This window comes from Giraffa tippelskirchi, chromosome 12 (assembly GCF_054371585.1).
Source record: "Giraffa tippelskirchi isolate mGirTip1 chromosome 12, T2T-mGirTip1v1.2.pri, whole genome shotgun sequence".
NCBI lineage: Eukaryota > Metazoa > Chordata > Mammalia > Artiodactyla > Giraffidae > Giraffa > Giraffa tippelskirchi.
In genome coordinates this window covers 74,151,299-74,166,490 of record NC_137286.1, presented here as the reverse complement: position 1 = coordinate 74,166,490, position 15,192 = coordinate 74,151,299, and the positions used below count along the sequence as shown (strand labels likewise).

At 39.4% G+C, this 15,192-nt stretch overlaps 1 long non-coding RNA gene across 1 annotated transcript; it reads left to right on the top strand.

Moving 5' to 3' along the window:
• The first annotated feature begins 749 nt into the window (after nucleotides 1–749).
• Nucleotides 750–14,979, top strand: LOC145530175 (uncharacterized). Its single transcript, XR_014071510.1, has 3 exons — nucleotides 750–836; nucleotides 1,910–3,436; nucleotides 14,102–14,979. It is a non-coding gene; the product is annotated as an uncharacterized LOC145530175 (long non-coding RNA).
• Nucleotides 14,980–15,192: the final 213 nt, after the last annotated feature.

Here is a 15,192-nt window from a genome sequence, read left to right as displayed (position 1 = left end):
AGAAAGTGAGAGTAGCTCAGTCGTGTTGTACTCTTTGTGACCCCGTGGACTATACAGTCCATGGGATTCTCCAGGCCAGACTACTGGAGTGGGTAGCCTTTCCCTTCTCCAGGGGATTTTCCCAACCCAGGGATTGAACCCAGGTCTCCTACATTGCTGGTGGATTCTTTACCAGCTGAGCCACCAGGGAAGCCCAAGGATTCTGGAGTGGGTAGCCTGTCCCTTCTCCAGTGGATCTTCCTGACCCAGGAATCGAACCGGGGTCTCCTGCATTGCAGGTGGATTCTTTACAAACTTAGCTATCAGGGAAGCCCATCCTGTGCGTTAGAGTGGCTGGGCAACTTGACAGAAGTCAATTTGACCTAGTTTGGATTCAGGTCAATAAGGCTCAGTCCCCTTTAGGGCCACCATGTGGTTTTCTTAGCCAGACAGCCCCTCATCTCCCACAGAGGGAGATGTTGCCTTTGCATTTTTAGACTGTGGCTCAAGAAAGCAGATTGGGACAAATGTGTCTCACACTGCTGGGACCTCAATTTCTTCTGCCTTTTGCCTCAGGCTTAGAGTCCAAATCTTGGAAACTCCTTTATGCACTTTCCAATTTATGATGTCTCTTGCTCTCTTGCAGACTGAAAAGCCTGGGCTTGGAGGGTCTGAAGTGAATGGGCAACAATGGATTACACGGTAGGTATGCAACAATCTGACCTTGAACTCAGCTCTTGCCTTGGTCCCCAACAGAATGTACAACTGTCAGAAGAACTAGAGGGCACATGCTTTAGTGATCCATTTTGAAGGAAGAAACGTAAGAAGGTTGTGCTTTCTAAAACAAAAGATACATGGTAAGTATCTGTATTCAATTATGAGAGCAACTGTATTTTTTCAAACCCTTAGGAGTTTGGGGGATAGAGATAGAGAAAATAGTAGGGAATGGTAGAGAAAAAGCATTTTCTTGATCACTGATGAGAGCTGTACCCTTTATGTTTGACACATCATTGACACTCAATAATTGTTTTCTGAATGAATAAATGCATTAAACATGCCACAAACAAACAAAAATAAAGAGGCTTATATAGGACCTATTATATATGAGATTTTCAAAAACTAAATATCTGAAGGTTAGAATATAAAAAGGGAGGTGAAAAATTCAGCAGTCTTAATTAACTTATCAGTCTAGAGAAGCTGAATACCTAGAACAAATATATCCCATAATCAGGTTCAGGAACATACAGATAGGAATTAAATAAAAATGAGTCATATCAACATACGTTAAGGGCATTAATTAGGGTTACTCCAGGAAGAGAAGAAGGGCCAATGGAGCAAATCAGAGGCTCCCAGCCAACAATTAATATAGGGCCTTGGACTCTTCCTCTGTCCATTAGGAAAAGCCGATTATTTGGTTCTGGTAAGTGAACAAAACAAGTGTAGTAATAGTGGTAGTGGCATTTTGTATATGTGATGGGTCACAGAATGGAGTAGCCCTCATAGTCAACAAAAGAGTAACCCTATATGCGAGACAGAATAAGAGACACAGATGCATAGAACAATTTTATGGACTCTGAGGGAGAAGGTGAGGGTGGGATGTTCTGGGAGGATAGCATTGAAACATGTATATTATCATATGTGAAACAGAACACCATTCCATGTTCGATGCATGAGACAAGGGCTCAGGGCCGGGGCAATGGGATGACCCAGAGGGATGGGATGGGGAGGGAGGTGGGTGGGGGGTCCAGGAAGGGGAACACATGTAAACCCATGGCTGATTCATGTCAATGTATGGCAAAAACTATTACAATATTGTAAAGTAATTAGCCCCCAACTAAAATAAATAAATTTATAAAAAAAAAAAAAGAGTCAGAATGCAATACTTGAGTACAATCCAAAAATGACAGAATGATCTTGGTTTGTTTCCAAGGCTAAATATCGCAGTGATCCAAGTCTATGCCCTGACAACTGATGCTGAAGAAGGTGACGTTGAACAGTTCTATGAAGACATACAACACCTTCTAGAATGAACACCAAAAAAAGATCTTCTTTTCATCATAGGGCATTGGAAAGTAAAAGTAAGAAGCCAAAAGATACCTAGAATAACAGGCAAGTTTGACCTTTGTTTACACAAAGAAGCAGGGCAAAGGCTAAGAGGGTTTTGTCAGGAGAAAATGCTGGTCATAGCAAACACCTTTTACCAACAACCAAGAGACAACTCTACACATGGATGTCATCAGCTGGTCAGTACCGAAATCAGATTGATTGTGTTTTTCTTTGCAGCTGAAGATGGAGAATCTCTATATAGTCAGCAAAAACAAGACCTGGAGCTGACTTGCTCAGACTGTCAGTTCCTTCAGGATTAAATTGAAAAAGTAGGGAAAACCACTAGGCCATTCATGTATGACCTAAATCACATCCCTAATGATTATACAGTGGAGGTGACAAATAGATTCAGAGGATTAGATCTGGTAGACAGAGTGCTTGAAGAACCATCTCTTCAAGAAAGTTGGAGATATCAAGGGAATATTTCATGCAAGGATGGGCACAATAAAGGGCAGAAATGATAAGGACCTAACAGAAGCAGAAGAGATTAAGAAGCAGTAGCAAGAATATACAGAAGAGCTATACAAAAAGAGTCTTAATGACCTGAGTAACTACAATGGTGTGGTCACTCACCTAGAGCCAGAGACCCTGGAGTATGAAGTCAAGAGGGCCTTAGGAAGCATTACTATGAACAAAAATAGTGGTAGTGATGGAATTCCAGCTAAGCCATTTCAAATCCTAAAAGATGATGCCATTAAAGTGCTGCACTCAGTATGTCAGCAAATTTGGAAAACTCAGCAATGGTCACAGGACTGGAAGAATCAGTTTTCATTCCAATTCCAAAGAAAGGCAATGCCAAAGAATGTTCAAACTACTGCACAATTGCACTCATTTCACATATAGTTAGCTTATGCTTAAAATCCTTCAAGCTAAGCTTCAGCAGCACATAAGCTGAGACCCTCCAGATGTAAAAGCTAGGTTTAGAAAAGGCAAAGGAACCAGAGATCAAATTGCCAACATTCATTGGATCACAGAGAAAGCAAGGAATTTCCAGAAAAGCATCTACTTCTGTTTCATTGACTACATTAAAGCCTTTGACTGTGTGGATCACAACAAACTGTGGACAATTCTTAAAAAGATAGGAATACCAGACCACCTTACCTGCCTCCTGAGAAACCAGTGTGCAGGTCAAGAAGGAACAGTTAGAACTGGACATTAAACAACTTACAGGTTCAAAATCAGGAAAGTAATATGACAAGGCTATGCTTTGTCACCCTGTTTATTTAACTTATATGCTGAGTACGTCATGCGAGATGTTGGGCTGGATGACTCACAATCTGGAATCAAGATTGCCAGGAGAAATATCAACAAACTCAGATATGAAGACGACACCACCCTTATGGCAGAAAAGGTAGAGGAACTAAAGAGCCTCCGAGAAGGAGGGGACAGATGTATACATATTGCTGATTCACTTCATTGTACAGTAGAAACTAACACAACATTGTAAAGCAACTACACACCAATAATAAAACAATCTCAGAGAGGTACAATAACCTGCTCAAGGTCAAAGAACTGGTGAACGCCATTTGCCTTGTTTATTAAGGTGATTCTGAGGAGTTTAGTCTGCCCTCATCCAGAGTCTCTCTGGCTCACGCCTCCATATTATTAGTGATCATTAGGTTACATGATCCTTTTTCTGCTACTGAAATTTTTCTAGTAACCATCAGACCAAAAAATGTCCCCTTTAAAAGTCTTTTTTCCAATCACCTACTCGACATCACATTTGTACATCTGTGCTTGCTTTCCCAGGTTAAATAATTATGGATAAATTAAGTCCTTTGATTCATGAATACCTAAAAGTTATGCTGCTCTTTCAAGTGGAGTTCCATTTCTTTATACCTGATGGAAAGCAGCCTTATTCCCCAGAGTATTGAGACCATAAAAGACCCCGCATGTGGATGACAAAGACAGAGGGAGGGAGAGGGAAAATAAAGACTGTAACTCACTTGGGAAATGACAGCATGAAAGCATAACCATGGCTGGGCAACCTTGAAAAGTACAATATGTTAAAGGAAGTTAGCAGTAATACCTGTTTTTATTTTGGACAGCTTTATGTAGGCACTGAAGCGATTGGAATCTAGGAAAGGCAGAGATGAAGCTGAAATGCCCAGGGTTGCAAGGCCTTTTATTGGGTTAGTGGAAATATTAATGGAACTGTTTATGGCAGTGAAGTGAAAGCGGGTGTCATTTTCCTGAAGCAGTGTGTCTCCTGGGTTTGTCTCTCCACCTTCGTTCTACTTCGTTCAGAATCCCTCTCTGAGTAACCCAGTCTTTAGCTTTCCCCTTGTCTGTCTCCTATGCTCTGCGCCCAGAGTTCTGGAAACTCATTTTGAATGTTCTGCAAGTTTAAACTCCCAGCTAGTTTTAACTGCTCATCCTAGAACGGAGACTGCCATTTCACAATCAATCAAAAACTTTCTATATTACATTGTAGATTATGTCAGTTGAAAAGAAACTATTGCTACGACAAGTAATGGTCATAGTGACTCCTGCATCCTTTGTCGTCTCCTGTCCGGGTGCATCTTAACTATGAGATAGATAAATCCTGATGACTTTCAAATCAGTTCCAATCCAGAGAGTTATATATAATACAACTGATTCTATTGATGCCTAAAGCATGGTATTCAAAAACTGACCTCCTTCTCCTTCCAAGCTCATTTATCTGGTGGCACCATGATCCACATAGTCACACAACCGAAAAGCTGGGAGCCAGGCTAGTCTAATCTTTTTCTTTCTTTCTTTCCCCATATCAAATTGTCACTCAACTCAGCAGCTCTGTCTCATAAAAACTTTAATTACTTTTTTCATTTTCAAATGCCACAACTGTGTAGAGATTACATAATTTCTCCTCTGTATTATTATCTTAACTTTTAAACTCATTTCTCCTTCTTTTATGTGACCTTAAAATGTACCTTCTCTTACAGTATCTGGTCATGCTGATACATTGTTAAATATTTGTTAACAAGCCTAAAATTAATGAAAGTGAAAGTGAAAGTGACTCAGTCGTGTCCAACTCTTTGAGATCCCATGGACTGTCCATGGAATTCTCCAGGCAAGAATACTGGAGTGGGTAGCTGGTACCTTCTCCAGGGGATCTTCCCAACCCAGGGATAGAACCCAGGTTTCCTGCTTGGGAGGCAAATTCTTTACCACTGAGCCACCCGGGAAGCCTCAAAATTAACGAAGTTGTTAAATTAAATGAAAACATAATTAATCCTGATGTTATCAAAAGTATGCGTAATTCTGTTAGTGGTTGGGTTAAGATTTACTATGTAGTATATATGTGTTTGGTGGGTCAGTAAGTATTATCATATAAATAAAGTATAGGTAACAGTGTAAATATACAAGCTTGAATGAAGCTTACTGCAAATTCTAGAATTATGAGTCCTAAATAACAACTGTAATTGAAACTGTTAAAAGACTAATCAATATTAGGACAAATATAGTTTCTCCAATAGAGTGAATTAATGGATGACTTGCTGTGATATTTTTTGAATATTATAAATATCAGTTAGTCAGTTGTAGAGCAAAAGCTATTGATTAAGTAACAGCCTGATAGTTTTAATAGGCGAATTTGTGGTAAAAAGCGTGCAAGTGAGACTCCAGTTTTGTGCCAGAGGCCAGCAGTTGCTGTTCTTGTTTACAATGGAACTGCTGATTTCTTAATTTCATTGACAATTCTTTTGCCTCAACCCAGGATCTAGGTTCCATATGTATGATCTTCAGTAATTGTTGGCATTTGCTGTGTATAGGCGAGGCCCTAGACTGGCATACTGTGGATATAATGATGGGTTGGCTGATAAGGTCTTTGTCCACAAGCTTAAACCTTCTTAAAAAACTGTTGAAACCACAATTTCAAATAATAATTAAAAGAGTAACAACATGTTTCTGTATAACACAATATAATTGTTCTCCTTACATGTAAAGTCCTTTCCCCAAAAGATAAGATCTAAAACCCCATTAGCCCTATACCATCTCTGAGTGATATTTATTCCTGTTTTACTTTAGTCACAATTCTATCTTGACGTTTTTAACCTGATGATTGAATTGCAAGTTAACTGTCAACAACAAATTTATATAAATTATTAGAGGAAGAGAGAAAGTGGCTAATAAAAATAAATAAAATGAAAAAAATCTATATGTCAAGAACAAAGAAGAATATAACCCCTATAGTCTTTGTTTGTACAAGTGGTCATGAGGGTATAATTGATATTTGTGTTTTCTTCATTTTCTATTTTATGTTTCCTTTTTTCCTAAGCCAGCACCTTAGTTAGTTTTTTCCTAAAATTTTTTTTAAACCTGGGTTGGTTGGGGTAACTTCAACTCAGTCCTGAGGCATGAGGGACCTTGACAGTCCTGCTTGTGCTGGTTTGTTCTAGTCTTCCATAAACTTTTACCACTGGGCATGCTAAAACAAAGGAGATGCACTTCTCTACTTTCTTTGTGTAGCACAAAATATTACTCCTTGATAATCAAGAATAATTACTCAAACTTAATGATAACTCTGCTTTTCTCTCTTTTCTGTTTACTTCATGATTTAAACTGCCTAAAATGCTTGTAAGGGTCATGCAGTTGTATCAACCTCAAATTTAGTGAAACTAGTAATTTGGTCCCTTCCAGAAGCATTCTTTCCTTGGGTATTAAGACAGTTAAACCCGTAAAACCTAAGTTGTGCATTGTGATGGAAAACTTTTGTTTTGCAATTAACATGTAATGTTAAGATGTGCTGCTCCCATGAGACCATATAGCATATCCAGTTCTCCGGTAGGAGAACACGCTGACTTTGCAAGGTGTTGCCTCCAAACTGATAATATAACTGGGTCTTCAATAATTCAATATATTGTTCTGTGAAGTCATCTGATTTTTCATGATGATGCATGAAAATAACGAAATATCACAGGTGTCAGCTGATAACTTAACTTTTTTTTTTGGTCATAAAATTCAGTCTTGGGACAGAATAAAATCTTCTTGAAATAACATCAATTCTGGAATATAGTAATAGAATAGAAATAGAGGCATTTCATAAGATCACAGACAATGTTACTGATAGAATGGTGGTCTTTATTTCAATATAGACCAAATATTCTTCATAATGAGAGGAGTTTAAACAATCCTCTTGCGAGCAGGTGGCTGGATGGTTGTTTTAGATGTCTCATCATGGTTCTCCATGTGCGGCAGAAAGGGTACTCATAGTACCAGATAAACAATGGTAATAAGAAAGCTATGCTGTTGATCCCATCTATCGCCTCTACACATATCACCATAGCCACTTTTACATGGCCTTGCAGATTAAATATTGGAGTGGCAGTGAAATTGTGATGACTGACATTCACAGGATGGCTCCCCCTCCCATTTGTTTTGTAATGACCTCTGATAAGTATTTATGTGCACGAAAATGCAATAGAAGTATTTTACCACTTTGTGTCTTTCTGTGAAGTCATTGATCTTGTATACTTTTCTAAGACCCTTGCCACCTAGCCAGCTTCTGCCCATCAATCAATATGGATCCATACTTCAGACCATCTCCTCGTCTACAAGGAGTGGATGATTAGATATACCACTCAAAGTTCTTCCATTTTGATGGTTGCTCTTCACATTGTCTTTGAGAGCCACCAAGAGTGTGGGATTTGGATCCACATTGCTTTTATTCATATTGCCATTGCTTTTGAAGTTTATTAGTTTGATAACTATCATAATTTGTTGTGTTGTTTTAAATATTTCTATTGTTATTTTGGTGGTTGAATAGAGAAGAATAGATATTTTAAATTTGCTACCTTCTAGCATGGAAACTCTACTCAATATTATGTGGCTGCCTGGATGAGAGGGGCATGTGGGGAGAATAAATACATGTATATGTATGGCTGAGTCCCTTGCTGTTCACCTGAAGCTATCACAACATTGTTAATTGGCTATACTTCAAGATTAAATAGAAAGTTTAAAAAAAATTGCTATCTTCCTATGTGTATATATAATATTAAGCAAATTTATTTTATATACTTTGTGGTTAAAAGAAGAGTGAAATGCATTGATTTCATTTTAGAATCCATTTCACTTTGCCTTTCTTTAAGAGAGACTTTGAGAAAATTAAGTTTCCTTTTTTGAAGAACTCACAAAAAAGGATTCCATTTTAGAATATTTCACAAAATGTCAACAGAATGACAGCAAAATGCCTTCAATTTTTGTCAAGGATAGGTCATATGTCAGGTAAAGTGTCTGAGTGTATAAAATGTCTTGTAGAAAGATATTGACCTCCAGTGTGTGTAGCATTGTGCTCATAGGGATATGTTCTAGCTGGTTTGATTTTTCTTATTTGTCAACTACATGACAGCTTTAAATCATGGAACACATCAGTTAGACTCAGTTTTTAGTATATGATATTACTTTGAAAATGGTGTTTTCACAAATTGCATGAATATCAAAATGGGGTATTTTATTCTGTAATACAGGTAATCTTACCCTAATGGTTTTTTTTTTTTAATGCTTATTGAATTGTGTATACAGCCTTCAGAAAACAACACTAAACTATTAATGGAAAAACAATCCTTAATGATGTCTTCTGTTTTGATAAACACTTTTTGCTTGACTGTCATTTATGAAACACCTTGATAAGAAAGATCTGCAGTTGTTAGAGTGTACATTTCTTTGTACAAATAGAAGTACGTTGAAGAGTCATTTTCAATAGTGAGATAAAATTTCAGTATTGAAATGAGCTTGCCAATGCCATTCATATCAGGGATATAGTAAGTGAACCCTATACAACTTGTTCTGCTGAAATGCATATTTCTTTAGTGTGGATTAGCTTATATGCAATTGGCAATGGGGGATGATGTTGGTATAACATGGAGGATGTGTCATTTTATGCTCCACAATATTAATATTTTATAGTCATCAGATATAAACTTTTTCACAATTGAGGAAAAAACCTTAGCAATAAGGAAGACTTTAAGGAAACAGATGACAAATACTTCAGAGTGATTTCCTTTCATCTGAGAAAACAACTTTCTTCTATAGTGGCTTCAAAATTGGGGTAATTTCTGTCATGAGATGCTTTTGGGGGAAGCTGCAAATGCAGGAGCAGCAGCTGAGAACACATTGCTCCTGTGCTAAAAAAGGTAAAGAAGAAGAGTATTCCTGGATTGAATTTTTAATTTTTATGTGATTGTACTCTATTGGAAATGAATTCTGCAGGAATCTACATCTCAAAGTAGGAAGCACAAGCCCAAGGGTATAAGATTGGAAAGGATGTACTGAGCGTGATTTTAGGTGCAAATACCAGCAGTGCCATGAGCATTTGTGCTCATGGATTTAACAGAACTGTGATTATTTTTGTTTGTCTTCTGATTATAATCTCATAAGTTTTTACGGGTCTGCCACAACCCTGTTTTCTCCCACATGAGGTTTTTCAGGAAGGCAATTTTCCCATAGACCAGAAATGTGTGTACTTGAACTAGGAAGACAGGAGTGAAGGGGTGCCAATAGCGCATGCGGCAGGGATAGGTAAGCTTGCAGAGCCTTGTAGGCAGTTCATCTAATAGGCCTTTGTGTAGGTAAATGAGATTATGTGTGTAAATGTGCTTTATGAATTTAAAATCATTTTCCTTTCTCTTAGAAGATCTCTCAAGATTAAAAGTCTTTGGAAACCCTTTTTTGCCACTTTTTATTCAATAAACCTTTAATTAGAGAGTGCTACCTCTGTGTGAGATACTTTGCTAGACGTTGAGGGTAAAATAAATAAAATTATCATGGTCCTGACCTTGTGGAGCTTATTGTCCAGTGGAGAAGATGGCATGAAGTAATAGAACCAAAGAAATGATTGTTTAATTAAAAGCTATGAAGGAAATGAACATGTGACATGAGAGTGCTAGCCAGGCATTTTGATCTTGAGTGTGGCATTAAAGAAGTCTCCTTTGAGGAAGAGATTATCATGAATTGGATTAACCTGAATAGGAATTAATTATGTGAGTGTGTGCATATGCATGCATGTGTGTTTATGTGTGTGTGTACCTGTGTGAAGGCTAATTCCTGACAGGGGTCCAGGCTTATTCCAGACAAGGAAGCAGTGTGCACAAAGGTCCTATAGCATAAAAGAGGACTGATGCCTGTGGATTTGAGAGAAGGCCAACGTGCCTGTGGTCCTGGGAAGGGTAGAGTATGAGAGGTCGGATCTACACCTGACAAAGCCTTGTGGTTGGTGGTAATGTTGGGCTTAAGTCCAAGAAACATGGAACTCACTGAAGAATTTCAAATTGTAAAATCAGACTGCATTCAGAAACAAATATTCCTTGCTGCCAAGAAGAACAGATGATAAAGAGGTAAGAAAGAGCTTGTGGAGCCCAATTAGAACAATTGTAATAGTCCAAGAATGCTTCTTTGAGGGCGCCATGCTATCCCTGTCACTTGGGAATAGGATGATGGCAGCGGAAATTCGCAGATGTGGGAACTTAAAAGCTGAATCAACTGGACAAGCTACTGTCGGGACCGGCCGACGAGTCAACGTAGGCACAAACGCGGGATTCCTCGGCTGAGGAATAAGTAGATAGAGACGCAGCGGGGTTGAGAGGATCACTGCAGTCAGTGATGACTGTTTATTTTTACGCACAGATTTTATACCCTTCTACTAGGAAATTCTTATACAATACATTCTTTGCACCAAAGATCACATAAGGAACATAAAGCAATCAATCAAGATCTTAAGACTTTGTTTCTCAGGACTCAGGTCGTAAAAGCCATTTCTCCTGCGTCAGATGCGCTCCAGGGGCTGCAAGATGTTTCCTTAAGGTTAATGATTAATAAGGGGTGGCGGGACAGAGAGCTATGTCTGGAATTAGACCCTTGAGTCAACAAGGCAGCTCCCAAAGCAGATCCTGTTTGTTCTCAGGCTGCCCCCCACAAGCTACTTTGGATGTTAGGTGTTGGGGAAGGCAGTAAAGGTCACATCTACATTCCTACCTTCAGAAGTTGAATGATAGCAGTACTATTCACTTACTTGAGCACTAGATTTTGAGGAAGAAATAATGAATTTGAGCCCTGATGTGTTGTGTCTGTTACATCTTGGAGATTCCCAAATGACGATGTTGAGTAGTACATTGGATAAATAGATTGAGTTCAGAGGAATGGTTTTGTCTGAGCTAAGGTATGAATTTGTGAAACACCTGTATTAATTGCTAATTGAATTCATGAGCACTGACAAGATTGCTGATGGAGAAAGTATAGATGGAAAAAGAAAGGTTGAACTTCAAGGTTCCACTAAGAGCAACATAGAACTATTGTAGAGGAGACTGAATAAATATAGAAATAGGAAGAAGGTATGACATGGTTGGAGCCAAGTGAAGTGAGTAGTATTTCAGGAGCTCTCTCTCTCCCTTTTCCGGCTGATGGGATGAATGTTTCAAATAAGAGTAACAGAGAAGATGATTTACAAAGTGGTTTTCCTGTGTCTTAGACTCTGTGGACAGAAATTTGCAACGTGTTAGGTCGAGGAGAAGGCAATGGCACCCACTCCAGTGCTCCTGCCTGGGAAACCCCATGGACGGAGGAGCCTGGTGGGCTGCAGCCCATGGGGTCGGGAAGAGTCCGACACGACTGAGCGACTTCAGTTTCACTTTTCACTTTCATGCACTGGAGGAGGAAATGGCAACCCATTTCAGTGTTATTGCCTGGAGAATCCCAGGGATGGAGGAGCCTGGTGGGCTGCCGTCTATGGGGTCACACAGAGTTAGACACGACTGACGCGACTTAGCAGCAGCAGCAGCAGCAGCAGGTCGTAGGAGCTCAGTATAGACTTGGCTTGTGACCCATGTAGGAAATCTACGTTTTAGCATTGCTGTGAGAATTATGCTCAATAAGATGGCCTTCTGATGCACAGGCTTGCTCCCTTAGGCATTTTACAGAGAGCAGGGCTGCATTCCAGCAGTATGCCTTTCTGGATGCAGTATGCCTTTATAAGGCTAACCACTATGAACAAACATAGCATTAGACATAGAAAGGGAGAAAATAGTTAATAAATATACACATGTTCTGAAATAAAGAAAGGAAAATGTTTAGCCACTGTTGTCCTCGCGTCTAACACTGGTCATGTGGCTGTACTTTATTCATGAATCCTTTCTCCCAATATCCATTCCATGTTCTCTTTTCTTACCCCTGTACCTCAGCTGGTTAGATTTCTTTACCTGTAGAGTGATTTAAAACTTGAATTGCTGAAGGGTTGGTACTATTAGTAGTGTTTTCTGCATTGGGTTACTGGGGTAACCCATTGACTTCCACTCACTGGACTTTTCCTTTTCAGACTGTGCATACTTATCCCTCTCTTCTTTGTTTAGAAGCAACACAATTTCCCCTTAATAATCAGAGTCAATTACCCTAGAAATACAGAATTTTTTTCTTTGCCATCTCAGGGGCATAACAAATCAGACACTGCTGAACAGCAGGCCCAACCTCTAGTTAAAGGAAAGTTTTCGTCTGTTTCCCAGTGGAAGTATCCCTTTCTTGGGAACCATGGCAGCCGAAACAGCAGAGCACAGAGATGTTAGGACCTGGGAAGCAAGCCCTCTGCAGGTAGGTCATTAAGGATAATAGTGAAGGGAATCACCTTCACTTTCATCACCTATTCCCGGAAACTATGTGTTATTTCCTGGTTCAGAGCATGTGTTGCATTTCAGGACAGGACTTAAGGCAGACACTCTGATGCATTATCCAGGCCTCCTCTTCAGAAATAAAATATTCATTCTCAGCCACTGGGGCTGCGATTGGCAGAGAGCCCTTAGCTTGCAACTCTTTTCAGGGTTGCTTCAGCTCAAGAGGTCCCGTCTCCTTCCTAGGGCCTGCTGCATTGCATGACTAGTTAACATGCAGGTGTTAAGGCCCATCCTCCCTGCCCCCAATTCTGGATGGTCTCATCTTCAGTTCTCTCTGCAGGGCTAGCTGAGGCTTCCATTCAGCCTGTATTGCAGCTTCTGTCTCTATTAAACCCTGCTTCCTCCCATCTCTTCCACAGAAGTTAATCCCAAGACCCCTTATGCTAATCACCTTCTCAGGGTCAGCTTCCTGAGGAACCAAACCTACAAGAGACTGTCTCCCACAAGCTAACCCAGCAGACTGTGTGATCTAGTTTTCAGGGGGCAGCTTCACTGTTCCATCATTTGGGTTGTCAGGGTGAGACCAGCAAATCCTGTGGGTATGTGCTAATTTCCCTTTCCCTTTTGCAGAGTAATGTGTTGCCTTGTCAGAAGCAATTGTATGTGGCATCACATGAGGGAAGAAGACATTCCCTAAGTCTGTATTGCCAGTTCTGGCCTGGCAGAAGTATGTGGGCATGGAAGGCACAGTCTGACTGGTCACACACTGGATCAATGCCTCTTTCCCAGTGGAAGAGATCCGGTGTAAGCAACCAGTTACCAAGGGTCTGGCTGGCTTGCCTAGGGAATAGAGCCACATTGAGGGCTCTGCTTCTCGAGGGAGAGATGTACAGTGCATTTCAATTAAGCTTACATTGTTCAAAATATGTTCAGAATGTCCATTTTGAATTGTTTTCAGAGCTCATACAGACATATATTTTTTCTTTTGCCCAACATTGCTGCCTACATTGAGTATGTAGTACCTCTGTAGATATTATGTATAGTATCTTCTATACCTCTGATATAAATATTCCTTCTATTTTAGATTATTTTATCACTCATTTTCAACAATCTTTGCTGATTACCAACTGCCTTTGGACATTCCTTAATTTCGATTGATCTCCATGTGATCAGAATAGTATAAAAGAACTATGCACTGCCCAAACAGGAATTATACACCAAAAGAGTGGATTTGTGAGAAATCTTTGTCTTCTGTATACTTTTCTGAATTTTTGAAATTTCTACTAATGAGCAGGTATCTTTTAGGGTGAGAAAAATATGACTAATCCCTCCCCAGACCAAAAAAAAAAGAGGAAGCTGTTCTTTTCTTATGTAGTATATTATGTTCTGAAACATTTAAATGCTACTTTAAAAAGATGGCTTTCCTTTTTCTTCTTTTCCAGCTCGAGCTCCTGGTAGCAATTTACCATCTGTGTGTGCAGGTGTGTTTGAGAACGACATGGGAGCAACAGTTCTTACCACACTCGGCAGTATGACATTTGGATACTCTTATTAGTTTTTATTATGTTTCTGGGTATTCCCATCAGTTGTTAGGAGGTAAAATGCTTCCATTATATTTATTAATTACCTAGGCAATGATTTAAGAATATGTTCACATCTTTTTCATCCTTTCCACAAAATGGTATATAATTTTTATCTTGCATTAGCACAAGGCAATTACTGGCTTACTTTTTACCTCAATTACTGAAATCAAAATTCATTTCCTTTCTAATTTAATAAACAATAAAAGGACTATATACTGGATTTACTATACACAGCCCTTCAGGGGTGTATAATTTCAATATGACATCTTCCCTTTTTCCCACAATGGTTGTGTGAATCAATCAGTCATCAATGGATGTTCATCAGGAGGCATTCCTAGGAAAGTGACAGGTTGAACTTTTCATAAATTTCAGTTTTATGTGACTAAAACATGAATTGAATGAATTTACTGCAGTTTTAAACTTGGAGTAAGGAAAAAGTCTCTGTTACTATGGCCAAAGGCTGAATAGGCTAAGGCTTCCTGCAAAATATCAGTATCACCTGGATTTTGAATGGTTCCACCGATTAACCAAGGCTGAAGGTTTCTTTACTTGATCTTTAGAATGGTTTTAATAGCACAGGTAATTCACTAAGCATGTGCGTGTGTGCTCAGTCGCTCAGTGACTCTTTGCGACCCTGTGGAGTGTAACCTGCCAGGCTCCTCTGTCCATGGAATTCTCTAGGCAAGAATACTGGAGTGGGTTGCCACGCACTCCTCCAGGGGATCTTCCCAACCCAGGGATCGAATCTGCATTTCCTGTGGCTCCTGTATTGCAGGCAGATTCTTTACCATCAAGCCCTCATCAAGCGCACTCTCTTTTTCAAACTAATAGTTTAGTAGTCATTGACTTCAAGTACTTCAGGAAAGATGGAGATTTCTTCTAGCTTCCAAATGCCATGATTTGGGAAATTTCGATTGCCAACACAGCCTTGCTATGGAATCAAGGACTAC